General features: G+C 39.6%; 1 long non-coding RNA gene across 1 annotated transcript; it reads left to right on the top strand.

Moving 5' to 3' along the window:
* The first annotated feature begins 3778 nt into the window (after nt 1–3778).
* Nucleotides 3779–20969, top strand: LOC139624630 (uncharacterized). Its single transcript, XR_011691703.1, has 3 exons — nt 3779–3899; nt 8396–8501; nt 20788–20969. It is a non-coding gene; the product is annotated as an uncharacterized lncRNA (long non-coding RNA).
* The last annotated feature ends 424 nt before the right edge of the window (nt 20970–21393 follow it).

The following is a 21393-nucleotide window of genomic DNA, read 5'->3' as shown; positions in this document are numbered from 1 at the left end:
GATTTAGTTACTTTACAAATGAAGATAAAAAAAAACCCAAAACAAACAGTTATAAAATATGTCGATTGGTCACTTATTAAACTACACTAACAGCACATACAAACAGAAGTGAAACTATTAGTAAGTTGCCTTAAACAGCGTCACTCTGAGCTCTGGGTAACTAAATTACCAGCAGATTGATTTATAATGAGAATCATTAGTTGTAGTCCTGTGCAAAAAAAAAAATAATAGAAAAAATAGCTACAGCTCAACGAGCAACTCAGCAGTAAAATACTACTTACACATTATTCTAAGAATAATAATACAGTGATATGCATTAGTTTAATAGTCACAGGGCCCATTTTTCTGCATAATGGATACTTGTGCTTTTGTACAGTTTCCTGATTATACTTATAAACTTCATATTTTTAATGCTGAACTTGAGCATTTTTCTATTGTTAGTAAAGGTCTGAATACTTCACTGCAAAACTGTGCTACTGCTGCTACTTCGTTAGAGTTAGAAACAACATGTCTGCAAGTGCTGGAAAAGTCTTCATGACGCAATGGCACTGCATAAATTCAATTCATTAATGGTCTTAAGTATAGAACTTAGCATTTACTTAACCTAACCTTTTTTAGGAAAGTGACCCCCTTTTGAGGATGAAAATATTTTTGCTTATGAAGTTCAGTTTCAAATACACAAGTGGATTCCTCTGCAGCATTTTATGTTGAGTCGGCAAACGCCACAGCCCCTGGGAGGGTTTAATTCTCTCCTTTCTCCAACACATCATCACAAATAACACACAGCAGTCATGGATCCCAGCCGTCCAAGGTCTGAGTGAAGCCTTGCCCCAGGTACTACTCATCATATTTCCTGCCTTTGGCTTTTGAAGTGTCAGCATCTTGGGATTTCATGCTCCTACCTATTAAATATTGCTCCTCATATTGCTCTGCAGACCAACTCCAGCGGTGGAATAACCCGAGTCTCAGGAGTCAATGTGTTTCTATCCAGCAGCCTATAGGTGGTGCCAGTATGCCAGCGTTTCATGAACTCTAGAACACAAAGGGGGAAAATAATAAGTAAATAAACTTTTAATTTCTCCTTTTAGATAATTACAGTTCTGGTCAGATGGGTGGATGACAAACACCACAGAGATTGATTTCTCAAAAGTGAACTTCAACCTCAGCCTTCATACTTATTTACTTTACAGGAGGAGAGTTTCAGGACTGTGCCAACATTTCCACACACCTGTCTAAACCACTGCTGTGGTCTGTCTGCTCTGCTGAAGGGTTCACACTGTCGTTAATGGCATCGCGGCTGTATTGTGCGGCTCAGTCACACAAGGACAGAAGAAAGGCCGTCATACTGTACAGCTGTCTGGACCCTCGCACTCCACAGCACATCAAAACAGCTTTCCTCTCTGTATTCCTGCCATTTTAAACAGAGCTTCACTAAGCCAATTCCCCCTGAAGAATGACCATCCATCGCCCCCTTTTCATCTGCCCCTTTGAAGTGCCGAGCTGTTGGGATAGACTTGAGCCCAGGAAGAGAGGGGCAAATTGGATGTTAATCCTTGTCTGAGTGCCAGAGATGTCAGCTGGAAAAAGTCAGGTGCCAGTGCGATCTCTGCTATTCCTCTGTAGCTTTTGTCCAGGGCTCCACCATCATCACATTCTCCAAGCAGCAGATGCAGGTCCCTCCAACCCCAAACTGATTCAGGGAATTTTCCTTCCTAATGACTCATGAATGGTGATCTGAAAGGGCCAGGTGCTCTCTATTATTGGAGAGCCCAGTTTGTCTGGTGGTGTAACCCGGCCGCATTCAAAAGGCGGGAAATGGGCCCTATCGATGCTAACTCTTGCACAACTTAAAAGGAAGAGCGGGAAAGGCTTTGTCTCCCTTCGGATTCCGGGGTTCACTATCAGTTTAACGCATGATCGAGGAAAAGGCTCATTTTTCTTTGCAGCCTGGTGAAGTTTTGAGTCCTGGTGAGCTGGAAGGCTACTTCACAGACACGAGGAAAAGGAGGGTTTCAGGTGGATCACAGATTACATTCAGGCTGCAAAAACAACTATATTCATCATTAATTGAGCCGTTGATTAATTCTTGTCATTAAAATGTCATATAATTGAGAAACTGCTCCATTACAAGTTCTAAACGCCCCAGGTCCTTGTGCTTGATATTCAATTTACATTGATGTAAAACAACATCTCACATTTCGTTAGATGGAAACTGTCAAAATTGTTGGTGAATAATTCTCTATCAGCACATTTTATTTCTACTGACGGCAGGGATGCAATTAAAGAGTCTGATCAACAGGAATTAATACACAAACGTTTTTAATATCATTAGGATCCAAACAATCATTTTCATTATCAATTAAACGGTTTGATGAACATTTGTAATTTTGGTTTTGGACAATATAAATTAAGTTGTCAACTTTTTCCGGCAGCGTTTGAATTGAGAACTGTGGCATTGTTCCTGAAGGACACCTGGTGATGTCATACACCGAGCTTCCTGTGCAGCTGGCAGCGTCGGGCTGCTTCCTCTCCACAGAGCAGCCAGCTGTGGGCCAAGCATTTCACCCTGTGACAAGCTCTTACGTTATCCTGCAACAGTGACTGCCGTGTCCAACGTAGTCTTTGTTTTCATAAAATGCCAGCCCACTTTGTGTTGTTTTATTTCAGGCTGTATGACAAAAGTATGAATCACAGCCCCATGGGTGATGGTTGACATGGAGGAGGACATTTATAAGATAATCTACAGACCAATACTCCTGCAACGACGCCCACCAACATATTGAAGTAATAAAGTTTCAAGGCTGTATCTTGCACAGTTGTGATGCCGCTGTGGTGACAAAATGTGTCCACAGACATTTAAACAACCCAAGTGCTCAAATACTGGTAGTGGCAGCCCCTGCTGCAGCAGGTGTCTTCAGGGTCATATTTGCAACTACTGCAACAATCGATTACTTTTATTATCATTTAATCTCACAATTGTTTTTAAAAACCAATCATCATCCCTGCAGTCCAAGGTGATGCCTGCAAATGTCTTTTATTCAACCGACAGTTCAAAGCAAAAAAAGTAGTCACAGTCATGACGGCCTGAGAAAAGCCTCAAAATCTCACACCTGAGAGCTTTGACTCAGCAGATGTTTTGCATTTTTCTCTTGAAAAATGACCAATTATTCAATCATTAGAATAGTTGCTGCTTAAGTTTCTGTTGATCGATTTGATAAATGCACTAATCATTTTAAGCAGTTTTAGTAAACGTCCATAATTGTTTAAACTTTAAATGTTCTGGGTTCCCACATCTCTTGTTCACAAGTATGTTCAATTTTAATTCATGTGAAAAACGATTGAGGTTATGAGGTTTCATAATAAAAACCAGTAAACTATATCGTTTTGCATCATTCTAAACCTGTGTTTTCTTAATATTGTGATGGACACACATCTAAAAGCCTAAATGTACTTTACCCTGTTCAGAAGATAGAGAATAACTGACTAACCTGTGTGAACGTGAATGCATCATAAGCTCTAACAATGAACCGTGAACTCTCAGCATACAGCACATGACGGGTTGTAAAACTGAAAAATGTGTTGTAAACTTGAGCACTTACATGTTGTCATTGCTCTTTACAATCAGAGTCATTTTAGATAAAAGCCGTGAAACGCTCACAGGCGCCTCCTGACGCCTCTGACAGCGGAAACCGGCCAATCACGTCTGTCATCGAGATTTTGAAGCCCCGCCCCTAACCTGTCAGCCCCTCCTCTGCATCTGCGGTACGATAACGATTACTATTGGATGAAATGATTGTCCGTCAAGTGACAACGGCTGTTTCGGCGCTCTGATTGGTCACTTTCGGTTAAAGGAAAAACCGGAAAGGAATCAGACAGGAGAGAGGCGTTACAAAGCGCAGGTATGATTGTACATTTATTCCATATTTAATCATTTAACTGAGACTTTGTTCAATTCTCGAAGACATTTTGAAAGCCATGCAGTGTGATAGATTTAATGGCCATTGACAGATTGATTGTTCATATTTTATTGATTAAAAAAACCAAAAACAAACCCTTGTGTAGCTGTAGCTAGCTTATGAGGTCTGGATGCTAATTTTCTTAAATGCGCTACTTGTTTAAAATGGCGACAGATCTGCTCTGAAATGATGAGTCAGAAAACAGTTTATTGTAACATAACCAAATCTGAGATGAGAGGACACCGATAATTTGGTTGAAATATTCATTTTTTCCTTAATTTTTTCTGAACAGCTTCAAACCAACCACAAAAAAAAACAAACAAAAAAAAAAAAACACATGAATAAACATGTAGTTTTCATCACAGGCAATATGCTGTTTGAATCTTGTGGCATCTTGTCAGAGTCAGGTAAAGGAGTTGTGTTGTGGTGGCATCCTGACATAGTGACTGTTTAAGCTTTGAAAATGTGTCTGATAAATCTGCTAATGTCCGCCACAGTTCTCTAACATCAGTCTGATCGGAATATGAGCATTTGAATGCAAAGACCTTGCAGTAGATTTCAGCTTTGCCATCACACAACATGTCATTTTTTTGGTTTGGTGTTTTAGCTGAGTCTAAACCTTTGCTTATCCAGGAAACGTGTATATATTCTGCTATAACTCTAACTCTATAAATGTAACTCCAACCAGTAGTCCTGTCCTGGAATAACAGCTGGTCCCCATGTTCGCTGTTGGTAATTTAGTTTCTAGTAATTTCATTTAACAAATTAACTTAGAAATAAGTGTCATTTAAGTGCAGCATCAAGTGAAATAATTGAGGAATTAAAACAAGCGTTTGGCACTAACCTTGTTGACAAGACATGGCCTCAAATGCCTGTGTTGTCTGCATACCTTTAAAGTTCTTTGTAGAACATGTTTCAAAACAAATTTGCAAGTAATTAAATTTATAACCAACGCACGACACAAACCCGGAGCCTTCCTGCCCCCTGGGAGTCTGGGGCTCTTGGGCAGTTGCCTGCTGTGTCTGTAATCCAGCCTTATGTCTTTGTCAGCTAGATGTTTTGGTTCCACCTTGCTCAAAGGTGTCTTAAAAAAGAGAGAACAATATTCAATCTTTTTTTTCTCTCAGATATTCCAGGATTTGATCCAGTGGTTTTCCAATCAGCCAGGCTGTACTTTCTGAACAATGCTGGCATCGGCTGGGCCAAGCTGAGTTCACTTAACCCTTTTTTTTTTTTTTTTTTTTTTTTTTTTGAGTACACCGTGAAACTGATTTTCAGAAGTTGAGCAAACTTCTGATTTGTCCTTCCTTTAGTTTACTGAGCAGCAAAGTACTGTAAAAAGATGATTTTTTTCCCCTCAAGATTTTCTCTATTACTACATATCGACAAGATTTAAACACATAGTTGTATAAGGCACTGTTAGATCATGGTGTATGTGATATTGGTATTATTTAGTATATGTTTATATGTCTTGCAGTCTTGTAATCAGTAGGGCTGAGATGTTTTGATTCTAGTATTAGTGCCAATATGCTGAGCTTCGGTGCCAATAACAAAACAATACTACCTTACTTTGAGAAACATGTTTTACAAAACATGTTTTTTTATTTAAAAAAGGAAGCAAAAGTTCCCAGATTTTTTTCTTAATAAAATTGAATCTTATCACTGAATAAGTAAATAAGATAATAAATTTGACCTGACATTCAAACCTCTGGTGCTTGGCGTTGTCTTTAGCTGACAGTGTGCTTCAGCAGAACTGCTTGGCGTATGTGAGGATGTCCAAGGGGAAAATGTTTTCATCTAAGTATGTTCATTTGTTAGCAGGATTACGTATTAAGAGATGGGGCATGGCCAGGGAAGAACCTGTTAAGTTTTGGGGCAGATCCAGATCAGTTACTATGAATTCGATATTTTATATATATATATATATATATATTTTTTTTTTCTACTCTGGTGTATGTTTTTGACATTGGCCTTGGTGGAGGTCTGTGCTCTCTGAGAGCCCTTCTAGTTTCCGATGTGGTCTGACAACATGTCGTACAACGTAGTTCTTTCATCCCTGGCCTTTGTACAGGCAAATTTTAGTCCATGCCAAAGAAGTACTCAGATTCAGCATCCAGCTTAACAAAGGTTAAAGGGGTATGTACAGACTTCTCCATTCTTGTCTGCACTGCCATTTCTGCCACAAGTGTCCAGTACAAGTTCTCTATCTTTCACTTTTTCTCATTAGGTGGGAGGTTTAAACCAACTCCATCTGATTGTCAGTGTGACCCTCAGTGCAAATCCTTTTTCCTGTCTTGAACTTAGATAACTTTCTAATAAACTGGACCATGTGTGGGTAGTGATAAATTCATCTGACACTGCTTGTGTGTGTCTCAGAATCGATGAACACTGAAGGTGAAGCCGGCTGCTGCCCTTTGGGTTCACCCAGGTCTGTGGAACAGAATCTGTGGACTCACAGCTGTGAGATATCTGAAACGAAAGAAATTTTTCAGTGAAATGATCGACATTAATGTGAAAGTGAAGTGTTTTTATCTGTTTGAACTGGTTTGTTTAGAACTCTAGATGTAAATGTTCCAGTTAAACATGTAGTCTGGGGGAACGGACAGAGATAAGTAGCCTATTTTGGTTCTCTCCAGCTGGTCTGACTTACAATTGCACTGACTCACATTCCTATTGTGTCAAAAGCAGATAAGCTGCTTGCTGCAATGTTGAATTAGTTTCCTATTATCACTAAATATGGTTAATGAATTGATCTGTCATGTTGTCTGAACATGTGCATTAGTCACAGACGTGAGCTGTTCAGCTGTTCCATAATTAAATCAGTCAGTCAGTCATTCAGTCCAAGTTTATTTTTAAACTGAGGCATTTAATGATACTAAAGAACGCTGAGGACCATCACACACACATACACATACACAAACACACACACCTGTGATGAAGAGCAGATATGCTGAAGTTGTGCCAAACTGTCCACTCGTCCATCAAAACTGCAGAAACTCTCCTGTGGGCCCTGGATCCTCATCAGTGTCAGAGTTTCATTTTAACAATTATTCTGTAGAGGCAGAGCTGCTCTTCTGTCAGATCTAATTTCAAGGTTTGGTGTAAACAGCAATTGACAGGCTGAGTCGTTTATTTCCTCCAAGTGCACAGTGCTGACGTTCGGAGAGAAGGCAGCAGGCAAAGAGAACAGGAAGCTACTGTTGTAAACCCCTTAACATCTATGTCACCCCCGTTGGCTCCCCTTAAAGTGATAGCTTGGGTTATTTGACATGGGGCTGTGAGGTAGTCATGAACAGACACCTTTAAAAGATGCCCACTGAAACAATCTAATATCTGTTGAAATGTACGATTTATTTAGAATATTTCAGCACTTTGTCTTCCTGTCAAAACAAAGTGAAGTTTAGCTCTTTCTGATTCACTCAGCTGAACTGCAGCAGCAGTTGAGAAAAGTGTAGTACCAAAGAAAAGTGCTGTTTCGACATCGTCTATGGGAAAAATGAATGAGAAATGGGAAATGAACCAGTGCCCAAAATAGCTCCTCTAGCAACTCTGTACCTTTTGCATTTCACAAATGTACCTGAAATCTCTGGGAAAACGGTTTGGTCCAGAAAATGTCCCCAATCAGACCCAGAGTGAAAACGCCTGCAGCTGTAACATGTGAAAAAAGTCAGTTTTGCTGGCAGTGATTTGTGTGGACTCGCCTCCTCATCCCTTGTGGAGAGGGTCAAACGTGGTGTTGAGTGGGATTGACAGAAAAAGGACAAGGGAGGATGAAAGGCTTTTTGGAGAATCAGGCACCAAAAAGCTTCTTGCTTCACCCTCACAAAAAAAAAAACAAAAAACAACATAGTAACACAAGAGCAACTGCTGAGATAAAGCTACAGCCACTGTGGTCAAGTGAAGTTTAAATGACGTCCAAACTAAAATGGTTTTGGAGGTTTCAGCTGCAGGAGTGACACAGAGAAGCGGTCCTCTGCTGACCTGTGGGTCTCGCTGGTGCTGCAACTGACAGGGAGAGAAATCTGATATTTAACATGACCACCAGAAAGGACTCTTTTGCCCCCCCCCACACCCTGTTTTTGACAAGCCACTGGAGCAGTAATGTACGTTAGGCTTCACATAGACACGTGTGAATACTGCCCACATCCATTCCATCAAAATGATGGCATGAGGCCACCATGTGTGGGAGTTGGTTAGATAATTATATTTGAAGGGTATGACATTTGGGCAGGGAAAAGAGCAATGTAATAAGCCTGCAGCAAGGAAAATTGGCGCTGTTGTTGTGGAGTGTATTTGAGTGAATTCCAAATCATTTAATATCTGTATATGAAATGGGGAATTACTGGGAAGGTCTCTGTTGTGTTTCTGCATCAATATTTGAATTCTTTGTACAGGCATTTGTCTTGTCTTCTTTACATGTTGACATCCCGCTGCTGCAGAAAGAGGTAACTGGGATAATGTCAACTACATGTCACTATGTCACTACAACGACGGCAGAAGATCCAGAGTCCGACATCCGGAAAGACAATTTCCTCAACCAAGCAGGTATGCAAGTATGCAAAACATTACTGGGCAACATAAGGAAGATGGCACCAGATATTAAAACCACAATGGATGTGTTGATAGAGATAATGATAATCTGCATGATCGTGTTTTCTTTTGATGTTTTTGTATCGGCAGCATCTTTGGCTGACATCAACACTCACCAGGAACACAGAGTTATAATCCAAATGAAAAATGGAGGGACTGGTGTGGCACCAGAAGCATGTGTAGCATTTTAGGGTGTATGAAAATGAGCTTGTGAGGCTCATCGAGACAACACCTCTAAATCTGTGCTACAGTTCAACAAAAATGAACTCTGACCTCAGATATGCTGATTGTGCTGATCTCACTCTGATTCTGGAATTGGCAGCTTGCAGAAGTTGAAATGGAAGTGGTTCGTTTTGAGGGTCCCTGAGATTTCCCGCAGTTATGTAACTATTACCAGGACTTTAATAAAATAAAATATCAGAGGATGGAGATATCAAGTTAGAGAACTAATACTGTGATTGTTTCCATCCAGTTGTAGTTTCCTCCCCAGAGCCGTATGTGTTGGGAGCCCTGCTGTGCTCGGTCTCATTGAAATGACTGAGGGAGTTCTGTGTGTTTTGACGCGGTGCTAATGTGAAATATGGGCTTAGTTTTACTTTGTCACTCGTGGCTGTAATGAAGTTAAATGAAAGCTAATGTTAAAAGGGTAAAGTCATGTTAGCATTAAGCTGAAAGCTAAAATGGAGCTAAAACTGGAATTCAGGAAACAGTTTCAATGCCATGCCAAGTCATTGATTCCTTTTTCTTTTGAGATCAAAAATGCCTGCATCAAATATCACGGCTGTCCAACCACTGTGTTGTGTTTGCGTCCACCTGATGAATCTAATTTAGTCTCTATCGGCTCCTGAGGGAAATATCTGGCTCTTTAGATGGTAAATGCTCCACTATGTTCACCAGCTGGTCTCTGTCTGTCTGCTGCTGAACAGAAAGCGCACATCATCTTTTTACAGCTTTCTCTCTGAAAACAGCTGCAGCAGCCAAAAATGACACTTTGAGAGCGGTGAGAGTGAACGTGATATAAAAGATATATAAAGAACTCACAGTGGAGTCCTGTCAAGCAGAGAGGAGCTGCAGATTCTGGTGTTCATGTTCTGTAGGCCCTCTTTCCAAATTGTCAGGTGGTTGTCACATTTTCATTTGATACACTGTTCTTATAAAAATATTAATTATTTCTGTTTTAACGACTTCTTGTCCGTAATGAAACTTGAACATTTTCCCCATAACTGCTGGACAAACTCCAGCTGCTGAGGAAGACTGTGAAATGATCAAGAGCTCCTGCAGCTCCTAAGTGGACCTTGTGAGACTGTTTTCAAGAATTGTGGTCATGAATGAACTCTCAGTGCAAGGTTACTGAAAATAAAATGTGCCATTGAAAGGTTTCGCAAAGGAATCCACATCTCACTGAGTTTATTTCAACATTTCCACGTGAAGATGACCATTTCAAAGAACCTTTTTTTCTGGTTTCAGACTGTTTCAGAGCCTCTTGAGTCATGAATAACATTTGAAGAACCAGAACACAGAATAGTTTATAACAGAGGTCACGCTCTACTTTGTGTGGTAGCATTATAACGGCAGTGAGAATCACTGAGGAGGCAGCATGTTGGACGGCTGAGGACTCACCTTACAGAGCAGTGGGCTCAAAGAGAGGCCGGGTAGGAAAGGTTGGAGGAGAGAAGATGAGGAGAAAGTGTCGCGTGTGGACAGTGTTCAAGTCATCTCTTCATTCCACCATTTGACCCTGATGTGCTCAGGAGGAATTCAACATCTGAAAGAGAAGCGGGATTAGAAAAAGCCGCCAAAGCAGGTGGCTGGATTGTAAAAGGAGACGATCACAGCCTGTTGGCTCAGCGGTTCAACCTTCTGATAACATTTTCTCTGCAGCTGCACCATCTGGGCTTTGATGTAATGAAGGTGTTTTCTTTAATTTCACTTTGTTAACAGAGCTACCACAAATATCCCAATAGTATGATCAAGGTCAAACAAATTTCAGATAGGCGAGACAAAATGAGCAGATGCTATGTGAGTAAAACTTACACTCCTGTAACATTTTAAAAAAGGATTTAAAATCGATGCAGCAGAACCAGAGATATCTTCTTTTTTATTTCAGGTTCTTCTACCTTGTAAAAATCTGGCACCTCCATTTTCCAAAAATGCAATTCAACAGCAGATGTTCGGTCGAAGGTGCAGGTGTGCTAGTTGTCCCAAATGCAGCCTCCAGCCACAAGCCTGAAGCACAGACTCCTCTTTAACTCCACACCACCAGGTTTTTTCATTTCCTAACTTGTAGCCTTCAGTCCAATCTGATGCTGTCTCAGATGACATTCATCAGACTGTGTTCAGTTCTGTCTGGAGCTACAAGGCTTAGTTATATTATTTTTCTCATGATTAATGATTAATTAATTCCTGTCCTTATGAAATAAATTGAAATTAAAATGAAGGGGATCGCTCATAGGGGAGACGCTCCTCTCAGCTCCATGGAGCGTTTAGCATCTTTCAGCTCATTGCTTTGGCACCATTTCCTGTAACTTTGCTGTTTTGGCTCATCCTCATGCTCTCAGGACTGTTTTCAGCAAAATGAATCTCTGATAACTCCACTGCACACTACCTGCTCAGCATCAAACGGCACACAGACAGATTTTTTCTCAGGAGTTGGTGGAGCTACAAACCAATGATAATATTGCTCCATGTTTCATCATGTACTGTACATAGGCAACTCTTTGTTTCGTTCACTTCAACTAAGGTTTATTAGTTTTGGATTTTTCATTGGATTTTTATCTATATTTCATTTTGACTTTGTCTTCAATTTCAGTGTAGTTTTCATTTTTAAAGCAGGTTTGCTCGTTTAGTTTTTATATTTTGAAAATGTGTAGTTTTTATTAGTTTCAGTGTTCATTTTAGTTTTTTTTGTAATATGAGGTATTTGTCAGGGGCGAGATTCAGACAGGTCAGAAAAAGTATTTGTGTATTATTTATATTAAAGAATATTAGCGCCGTCTTATATTGATTCAATTCAATTCAATTCAATTTTATTTGTATAGCGCCAAATCATAATATACATTATCTCAAGGCACTTTACAGGGTAAGGTCAAGACCTTACTTTGTTACAGAGAAAAACCCAACAGTTCCCACAACGAGCAAGCGCTTGGCGACGAGGGAGGAAAAACTCCCTTTTAACAGGAAGAAACCTCCAACAGAACCGGGCTCAGGGTGGGCGGCCGTCTGCCTCGACCGGTTGGGTTTAGGAGAAGATAGAAAGAGGGGGAGGGGGAGGAGAGGGGAGAGAAGAGAGAGAGAGAGAGAGACCAGGAACAGCTGTGTAGGTAATGGTGTTATCAATAATAATGATGACAGGTAACAGTGGTTAATAGTAAAGATGAGTAGTGGTGGATCTGGATCCTGCTGCTCCCGAGGCAGAGATACCTGCAGAATGAGGACAGAGAGAGGGAGAGAGAGGAGAAGCACAAACTACGGGAGAGAAAAGGAAACAAAGTTAATGGCATGAGGTCATCGAGAGAGAGAGGGGGAGAGAGACAGAAATAGGGAGAGAGCGCCCAGTGAATCATGGGAATCCCCCAGCAGTCTAGCTCTATAGCAGCATAACTAAGGGATGGATCAGGACATACCCGAGCCAGCCCTAACTATAAGCTTTACTAAACAAGACAGTTTTAAGCCTGATCTTAAAGGTAGAGAGGGTGTCTGCCTCCCGAACCCACACTGGGAGCTGGTTCCACAGGAGAGGAGCCTGATAGCTGAAGGCTCTGCCCCCCATTCTACTCTTACTAACTCTGGGAACCACAAGTTGACCTGCATTTAGAGAGCGAAGTGTCCTATTGGGAAAATAGGGAACTATAAGCTCTCCAAGGTACGATGGTGCCTGACCATGAATGGCTTTGTAGGTGAGGAGGAGGATTTTAAATTCGATTCTGGATTTTACAGGGAGCCAATGCAGAGAGGCTAACACAGGAGAGATGTGATCTCGTTTCCTAGTTCCTGTCAGTACTCGTGCTGCCGCATTCTGGATCAATTGGAGGCTTTTTACTGAATTTTTGGGACATCCTGACAATAAAGAGTTACAGTAGTCCAGTCTTGAGGTAACAAATGCATGAACTAGTTTTTCAGCATCCTTTAGACATAGAATGGGTCTGATTTTAGCAATATTGCGCAGGTGGAAGAAGGCTGTCCTAGAGACTTGCTTTATATGTGAAGTAAAGGACAAGTCCTGGTCAAAAATGACACCAAGGTTTCTGACTGTAGCACTGGAGGCCAAGGTGATGTCATCCAGAGTCAGTATATTATCACATAGTGTATCTCTGAGGTGTTTTGGGCCAATTACAATAACTTCAGTTTTGTCTGAATTTAAGAGTAAGAAATTACTGGTCATCCAGATTTTGATGCACCTTCAGTATGGCTTGATTTAAGCCAGAATCAAGTTGACAGGCATCTTCTAGTTTCTATGAGGAGTGTGTTTGAGTGTTTAAGAGCTAGTGGTGGGAGTCAGAACAGAGTAAAATACCATTAAGCTCAAACTCAATACATGCATGAGATGGATTTTTTTAAGAGACATGGTCAGGCATCGCCTCCTGCAGATTAGTTACTCATTTATGAACTGAAATACTCACCACCCTACCAAAATCCTCACATAGTTAAAGAAAAGCCCTTCCTTAAATTGGAATTGGGCAATTTAGGACTCGTATCGACCTCTGTCTGCAGCCTCTTAAATGCAGCAGCGTTGGCAGCTCTGAGGTTCAGCACACGGTAAATCGTAATGGACAGAAGTAGAAAAGTTCATTCACAAAAAAGAACTCCGGAGGTATAATGGATTACATTATTCATCCAACAGATAAAGTGAAGCGATAATGTGTCCCTGTTTGAAATATACTGCTGTGTGAGATGGGTTTTTTTTTGGCTACTTATGAAATGTGTTAAAAGTGTGAAAGGTCAGTATAAATCAGACAGTAAGTTTTGATTAAGAAGACCCTTTCTAAGTATTTGCTGGAATCATTAAACAGTCATTGAGAGAGCAAATGGTAAAATTACACATTTTCCATTCCAAAAAAGCAAATGACAAAGCAGTATTTTCATTCCATGTGACTTAAATGGGAAGTTAGGGTAAAAGAAGGTTGGCAGAACATGAAGTAGATATAAATACTTTCCTGTGTTAATCCACAAAGTGCCGTGGAATTTATGATCTAGGAAAAGACACCTGTCTTGTATTGGACTGACATGACTCCTCTGAATTTACATAACACAGCTTCCTTATTTACCAGGCTGCAAAGCAACATGTTATTAACTTGATTCGGTCTGCTTTATTTTGCTGAATGAAGCCCACCGAAGTGTACCGGCAAATAATAAAACAAATTGAGATACAGATTATTATAAACAAATGACAACTCACCTTTTGTTGGTGCAGCATGATTTGTTAAGGTCCCTGCACACCCACAGAGGTGTTTTCAGTTTTTCTGGCTAATGAGGCCTCTGCTCTGGTTGACGTTGGGTGCAGGTATGATTGATTTTTCATAGCAGACATTTTGACATGTCACACTAGGAAAACCACAGGTTTAAAGAGGAATAATAATGATGGTTAAAATCCATTTCGCTGTTTCAGTTCCAGGGTCCTTGTTTTATTAATACTGGCTCACTGTCACGCTCTCTTGGCTTTACTGGGACACTTGAATAGAACAGAGACATTGTTAATGTCATTAGTAACATCTGTGCTTTTCATGCTATGACAGGTCAAAATGTCTGCTGTGAAAAAAGCAAATAGAAATTATCAGCAATTTATTAGATGATTTAGCAATACCAACAATCAATAGACATATTCACATAACATTTTACACACACCATGTTAACATGTACTGGATTCATATGGATCCAAGGACTTGAGGAGAGGTGGATATAATAATACACATAAACTGCTTAAGTATTGATCTTCTGGACACAATCATGAACTATAATCTATTATTTGCAGTGCACTCTGTGCCCTGCTCCTGCAATATCCAGCTTTTCAGATTGTCTTTTTGAGTCTAAACATTTTTGAAGAAGCTCAGTAAAATGTGTTAATTATTTTAAGATGAATAAGTCTAGTCTTGACACCAGATTAGAATGAATGTCTAACCATTCCCTGTCAGTGAAGGGGACACATTTGCCATTTCTTTTCCCATATCACCTTTATAGCATTGGATTTGATGGTGTTGTTTTCTAAAAAAGATTATATCTAAATACTTTATGACCCTGTCAGAATATGACATGATTAATAATTTTTATTCCTGGAGGGACAGTGTTCACTCCAACTGTTTGAACTGAAAGACTGCAAGTTTAAAAATATTTCCATAGTTGATTAAGTGATCACTTGAATTCTTTGTAAAGAATCTCAAAGGGCTTCAGAGTATTTTTATTATTAAATTATCAAAACCTCAATGCAACCAGACATTCAATACGAATAGAGATTAGTTGATGCAGATGTTTGGATTGAACTATACGATATGAACTATATGAACTGTATTTCAATATGGACTAAAATCAGTTTAGAAATTACAGCCACTGCAAATGAGAAATAACTGGATGCATTTAATGTGCAGGAGTTAGAATAGTGAAGAGGTAACTGATTAGAAGAAGAGGCTTACATAACTCACCCACTGGGCCAAACATCTCAGACAAAAGGATTAATGATAAAGATCAAGACTGAAGAGAAAGGCCTATTATATAAGGTCACCTAGGTCCATGAATGAGAAGGATATTAGTTGTCCCACTGTAACAGGTTTTAGAAAACAGGACAGAGAGGGAAATGTCAACCACACACAGCCAGTCCACTCCAGAGAGGAGGTCTAAACAGGTGAATACACCTGTGTGCTGTGTGGGGGACCCTGTAAAAAGTGTCAGAGGAAACAAAGTTATCAGTGGTGCTCTCGCATGTATTTCATGTATTCCAGTTTGCGCCTAGTCTGTGTTCAGACAGACCATAGCACTACATGAAAAACTGCGACCTGCCCATTCTTTTCAGTACAGCCACTTTATACAGAGGGAAAAAAACACCAAGCTGCCAGCAGCGCTCTTCAAATATGAGCAAAAACACAACCGTGATGAATTACTCTGAAATGGAAATGGTGCAGTTCTACTTCTAAACCACTGTACAGTAATTAGCAACAAGGCTTCAAACTCATATTTACAACTCAAAGCAGCCTCTCATCATCTCACTGGTACCAGAGTAACACACCCACACCAAAACAGCATAAATATATACAATATCTTATGAGCTTATTTCATGTTTATTACATACAGGGCTGAATAATTAGTGGGAATGGTCATTTTTGTGTTTCATTTTCATTTTAAAAAATATAAAAATGGTGATGATGTGATTTTTGTTGGGTCTTGTACCAAACAAGCATGTTTATGTGAACTGGGGCTTCTCTGCAGCACCACAGGGCTTCATTTATGGGCTATTGTGACACATTTTAACTTCTAGCAAAAAAAATTTAACTGCTGGGATTTGGATATTGTATCTGGCCATATTGAGATTTCGATTTCGTATTTCCATTAATTGTTCAGAGCTTCCTCTTTTTCTGGCTGTTTGTCAGGCAAACTGCAAAAAATACCATCACAAGTTAGAAATAAACAAACTTACTTGTTTCCAGAGGAGGAAAGAGAAGAAAAGGTTGCATCATGCCTTGACTGACTCATGTCACATATGAATTTTAAGAATAAGGAGTTGTTCAGTGGGCCGTTTGTGTGGGATGGTCAGTTTGAAGAAGCAGTTGGTGACATAAATCATCTGCACCCAGAGTTCAGCCTGCTGAAAGCAAAAACTGCTTCAACTTTGAAAGCACTTACAGACTTCAGCCAACCCAGAGCCGACAGGAGTGAACCAGCTTACATTATTAACTCCATGACAAATGACTGTTGATACTTGACATGACAGAAAGGGTTTTGTGATGTGACAAAGAAGAGTTTTTGAAAAGCAGAATGATTGTGAGTCAGCTGTACTGTAAGTGGAAAAGTGTTTAGTTTGTCATTAAGGCTGAAGAACATGCTTTGATCAATTTAGATTCTAATCACAAAAGAGAGAAGTGGTAACTTTGTGCCTGATAACTTTCACTGAGGGAGAGTTTCTGTGAGGAAAAGTGGCCAAAAAACAAACGTTCCTCTATTTCTGAGTGAAAATTGTGAGAGGCAACAACATGCAGTGTACGTGCAGTGACGAGGTCCGTGGCGCGGTCATGATATGTTGTTTTACCAAACACATGCAACTCTAAAGGTAGAATAGCGTTATTTCATGTGAAACTGGTCATGTTTTAAAAGTATTGTCTTTCATATTTAACCCCAAATAAAGTTTTTCATGGTGCTTACACAGACACATACTTTATCACAGTGACACAGACAGTTTAACAAAAAAAAAGGTAACCAGAGAAGCAGCTAAACTGACTGTCAGAATGGCTCACAGGAGATGAACTGCATCTGAACAGCAGACAGACGTTCATTTTGCAGCCTGCCCGCACATACCCTCCTGACCAAATATTCACCAGGCATGTAGGCAAACCATCTATCTGCATTCCTGCAATCCTCTGGGGTCTGCAGAAACAAGAGTTTCATGGAGATCACATGAGGACTGTGAAAGAAGACTTTCTCAAAGCAAAAAAAATCACAACTAACCATTGAATGCGTTTATTTTGAAAGACACACAGGCTATAAATAAATACATTAAGCTCAATGTCCAGAACAGTTTGGCATGCAGCCTTGAATTACAGTTATTAAAGGAAAATTGTTGTTTTTAGCACAGGGCTTAACTTGAGGATGACAGCTTGGCTCAGGGATATGCAGGGTAAAAGTTTAGCACTGCACAAAATAGCTTTTCAGCCTTTTTAAATGTCACTCAGTAGTTTCACTCTCAGCTGTTCAAAAACCTAAATGTTCATGCCCAGAGGCATTGTGACAGTTAAGCACACTGCTGGGAAATACCAGCTACAGACAATTCCTGAAGACAGTTATTTTCTAAACTGTCAGACTGTCTGAATCCTGACAGTATCATGTGTAGTGTACCACATTTTAAATTGTCACACTTGATATTTGACCATATGTAGCAATTTAATGCTATTTGTTGCATCATGTTAAACTTGTATTTCCTGCTTCATGATTTATTTCCTGACATATCACTTTTTTACAACTGCCCTGTTAAGTATATTTGGCCTGACTTGAATTTGCTGCGTGTCAGCAGGAGAAAACAAAAGAAACGTTTCCATTATGCAAATTCTTTGTCTTGCACATCTCAAAATCTCTGTTCAGCAGTTTTCACGGGACAATAGATGTAAGTGAACTGTCACCAGTGTTTGGCTTATTTGCTCTTATTTTAGGAACATTGTCCATTGTCTTTTTTTTTTGTGGTTTCAGATGACTTGATGTCTGATGTGGTTTTGTTAGCACAATGACTGTCTGCATTTGTGACTTTAGCTTTCCTCTTATTTTCATGGTATCCTACAGTAATGTATCTGGAGTGTGCACAGAGAGCAAACCCTCTTGAACTTTTCTGTTCAGTGCTCCTTTTATAAATTTAGAAAGTATTTTCGAAGGGAGGTCCAACACTGATGCAGGGTGAATTGAATTCTCTACGCTCATAAATTTTCATATGGAGCATTAGGCAGGACCTGTCATTATTGTTTTTACCTCTGGCCAAGGTGAATTTGACAGTAAAATTGCGATCGTAGTTAAAGACAGAAATTTGGGAGAACAGGTTTTTTTTCGGGTCTCCAGGTCCCCTGCTGCTCTTTTGTCACCACTGAAAGTGATGTAAATGCAAACTATACAACAAACTGTATAAACCTGCAAAGGGCATCATCAAATTCAACACATGAATTTTAGTTTTCAGTTCCCAGTATAAGAACAAAGTATTTTTTTCCACAGAAGCAACATGTTTTCAAAGCTTGGACTCATCAATAAATTGTGGCCACACAAAGTAGGCATTTATACTTTGCATTCATAATTCATTAAAAAAAAACAAAAAAACAAAACGGAGTGGAGTAAAATACATCAAAAGGAAAATTTAAAGCCAAGAGTTATGTATGTTTCCTAGTTCCTGTCGATGAACATCACTTTCAAAAACGGTGAAAAAAGTGTCTCTCCTTATTTGATAACAAACACTAACAGCTCAGATTTTCGATGAATACTATCTCCACAGACAATTACTGTATACCACATCTCTGCTGCTCTCCACCTGCTCTCAGAAATCCCCTTTATCTCTACATTAAGATCATCTCTTATTCTGTTTCCTTGCAGCTCTCATAAAAAGTGTTTGATGGACAACTGTGCAGGGGGAGGCAAAAGTTCAGTGTCAGTCTAAACAAGCGGGAAATCTCCTCAATATCATATCACATGGAAGATTCATAAAAATGCCAGTAGCAGCTGCTGTATGGAAAGCAAAAATATCTGTTTCTATTTAGACTCTACCTTTATTTATTGTGAGTATTATTCTGTACTAATTGCAACACAACAAAAAACACCTAATCCTGGTTTTTGCATATTTGCAGTAGCTACAGGGTCAGTTTTTATCATTTCTCTGTCACTTTTAAGGCCCAGATAAATCTGACTCTTTTTTTTTCTTTGCTGTGATATGATCCAAATGAGGTCCTGCAGCTACTGTAGGTTCCTACTGGCTTTTCTGAAATGAGCAGAACAGTAACCATTATTTAAAGCGGGATTATGTGACACAAGGGGCCTAGAATAGAAGAATACATCAGAGAAATGCATTCCTGAGATACAAACCTGTGGAAAAAAATGTAAATTTGCTGATTCACCAGGCATAGAACAACATGAGCATCACCTTGGAGTCGTTTCTGGAAATGCAATGAATGTAAAGTCCCTTTTCCGCTGGTCAAAAAACCTGCTAAGACCGATAACATTGGGTATAATTGAGAAGGGTATAATTGCCATTCACACCCGGGTCAAATGACTCTGCAGTAGAGGCAGGTATTTATCGGCTCTGGCTCTGATCAGCATAGATGTAAACAACACCCGGGTTAACGCTAATTTTCTCCCCTTCTCCGTCTTTCATAGCACAAACACTGTAAGCATGCCTGTCACCTGCCCAATACTGTGCTGTTAAACAACAAACACCACGGCTACACTGTTCTCAGGCCTGCAAGAGTGAGCTGCAGCCCTGAAATAAGTTTTAAAAACACACAATCACTAATCGAAGCTTCCTGGGGGTTCACCCGCATTTAAGAAAAACCTTCTTATACTCACTAATTTTGGTGTAAAAAGGGCATAAGTCACATATACACTCTCCTCAAGTCTGGTCTCATTTTACTGTAATAAAAGGAAAACAAGGAAAAGCAATCAATTCTCAAAAATACTGTTTATGGTAGTTTTCTTGGAAATATTACTTGAATGATTGGTTAAAGGAGCAGTGTGCAGGATTTAGGGGCCTCTATTGGCAGAAATGGAATATAATACTCATAATATCAGTATTCAGCTGTATGCACAGCTAGATGCTACTGAATCCTTCACACTGGTCCCTTAATTATCAGAAGTTGTTGAGGTGTAATAGTTGTCAAATTTTCTGTTGACTGACTCAAAGTTTTCCACCTGTCTGTCTACATTTGTCTGAGCTGTTTTGCTGGAAATCCACTAAACTTTTATAAAGGGAGTTGATGAGAGCTGTGAGACTAAAACTTGCAGACTATGTCATGCTGCAGAACAAAAACAATCAGCTGAAAGAGACTTATTTTACATTGTGAATACACTGTGTCTGCCATAGTTTGAACAGATACAAAATAGAGGCTAGGATTATATAAGACACTAACAGCTAGTTTAGCTTTAAAAAAATATATTTTAGAGGCTAATTGGTATGTAAAACCTTAGTCCACAGAGTAAAACTGTAGGGTAACTATTGTGGAATAAAACATACAATATTTCTCTCTGAAAATTAGTCTCACAAAATCTAAATACTGAAGAATGATGATGTATTTGTTGTACCTAGTATCAGCTCTCCTGGAGTTTGGATAAACTTTTCTGAGCAACTTGGGCAAAAAAAAAAAATCACCTCTCAAAACTTCCTTATAGGTTTCATGCGTTGATCATTTAACGTTTTTTCTGGCCACTTGCGAAAACAACACTGACCTGACTGAACACTGATTATATCACCTTTGAAGTTGACATAATGAACTCACTGGCAAACAGTTGCTTATTAACACACCCAGCTGTTGTTGTGTTTCTGTCCACCTGACGAATGTCCATCCATCCATCCATCCACCAGCTATACTGCTCATCCTTTGAGGTTTGTGGGGAGGCTGGAGCCAATCCCAGCTGACATTGGGCAAGAGGTGGGGAACCCATAGAGACACAAGCAGAACATGGAAACTCCACAGACAGGCCCCATCAAGCCAGCCAGCAGGTTCAATCCCAGAAATCTTCTTGGTGTCAGATGACAGTACTGACCACACCCATGAATCTTTTTACATAATAAAAGACATGACATTTACATAAAAAATGTCATTATTACTAGAGGAGCCTGGGGAGTGTTGTAACACTGGGTTAGCTGTAATGCTGTTAGTTTGACCAATTGGAAAAGAGCTGCAGTGATGCCATCACGATCGTTCCCATTTCCTTTTTGAGCTCAGAGGAGAAGTTGCGTATCTCTGTGAGCTACATTGTGGATTTAATGACCAAAAAAAATACATTTCAGGTAAGAAAATTACATTTCTTGTCAAAATTATTTTTTTGTCAAGTTTTCATTGTATTTTAAATACAACAGTTTGACTTACATACAATGACAAAGCAGTTTCTGTAGTTTAATTTTATACTTTGCATTTGTACATGTTAAAACGGTTACCTGTGCAGCTTGGGGTAGGGAAAGTTGCAA

This window comes from Trachinotus anak, unplaced genomic scaffold (assembly GCF_046630095.1).
Source record: "Trachinotus anak isolate AG129_WGS33_773 ecotype Australia unplaced genomic scaffold, CSIRO_AGI_Tana_v1 ptg000008l, whole genome shotgun sequence".
NCBI classification, from domain to species: Eukaryota; Metazoa; Chordata; class Actinopteri; order Carangiformes; family Carangidae; genus Trachinotus; species Trachinotus anak.
The sequence above is the reverse complement of the archived record's forward strand: the minus strand, read 5'-3'. Positions and strand labels throughout refer to the sequence as shown.